The sequence below is a fragment of the Pundamilia nyererei genome, unplaced genomic scaffold, assembly GCF_000239375.1.
Source record: "Pundamilia nyererei isolate P.nyererei 1_Seehausen unplaced genomic scaffold, PunNye1.0 scaffold00537, whole genome shotgun sequence".
In the NCBI taxonomy this organism is placed as follows: domain Eukaryota; kingdom Metazoa; phylum Chordata; class Actinopteri; order Cichliformes; family Cichlidae; genus Pundamilia; species Pundamilia nyererei.
In genome coordinates, this window is record NW_005187938.1 from 61933 (window position 1) to 63253 (window position 1321).

The window sequence follows — 1321 nt, forward strand, 5'->3', positions numbered from 1 at the left end:
GTTTGCAAATGTTTCAGTGCAACACATTTTAGTGCTTTGTAAACAGAACTTCAGTGCTGTTTTGTTAAGGGACAACATGGTCTCGTGTTTCCAAATACAAAAAGGTATAACAACATTAAAAACTGGTGAAAAAATAAATAAAATAAATATGCTATAAATATATAGCACAAAGTGATGATATAAAAACTGCAATTTCCCTGTAACAATTACCATTTTCTTTAGTGCAACGTTAGTGCAGTTATTTATCAAATTAGCACCATTGTTTTAGAAAATACACTCTTCTTGATAAAAAAGCAAAATGTAAACAAAAAAAGCAAAAATCTGTCAAACTGCAGTTTTGATGCAAATGAATCTCCAAAAGTTGATTCTGTTCATCTGGACGTAGCGTTTTGTGGGAGAAACGTTTCATCACTCAAAGGCCCCAATATCATGATGTGGTGTCAGCAGGCATTCGCTTTTTGCGCTGACTGTCACGTTGTTTACCTGAAGATGTTTTAGTCCTTTAAAATAAAATAAAAACAACATTATATCATTGCTCTGTCAATATTACAGAATCTAAGTATTGTAAATAAAGCAATAGCTTAGTGGAAAGACATATGCATCAGTTTGGTTGACATGCAGTTTACATTAGTTTACAAAGGAAGTAAAAGAATGAAAAGGAGCTCTGGAGGTAAGTCAGAAAATTCCAAATGTCACAACATATTTTTAATTTTAACTTTCCATTGCATGTTTTATTACATTATTTTCCAAGTTCGCAATCTTAAAAGTCAACATCTGGCCATTTTCTGACAAACCCTGTCTCTTTAAAATCCTCATTTTATACTACTAGCATTTTGACAGTTAATCTAGTTAGTTGTAAAATGTTCTTCCAGTTGTTTCTTTCATTTTGAACTTTGGTCTCCTGTGGCAACATTTTTGAGATGCGTTTAGAGACACCAAATCCAAAATAAGCTAAAATTTTCATTATTTCATTAGATTTACATTTCATCAATTTGATATACTTTCAACATTCTATTATGATAGGTTTATAAAATGTTCTAATTACTGCATTATACTTTTATTCATATTTAACAGCATTCCAAATTTTTCATAGCTGGGTTTATAACTTTGTAGATGCAGAATGATGCATCAAGCCTGACTTACTCCTCAGTATCTCTCATTGTAGCTTCAGGTAGCCATGTCATTCATCTCAACCGGCCGATGTGACTGACTGTAAGATTCAAGAACAGTTACATCTGCACAAATATTTATCAGCTGAACAAAAAGACAAAAAGCAACGCTGTTAAGAGGATTACCTGCTCTGAGATTTCTTTCTAAGCCA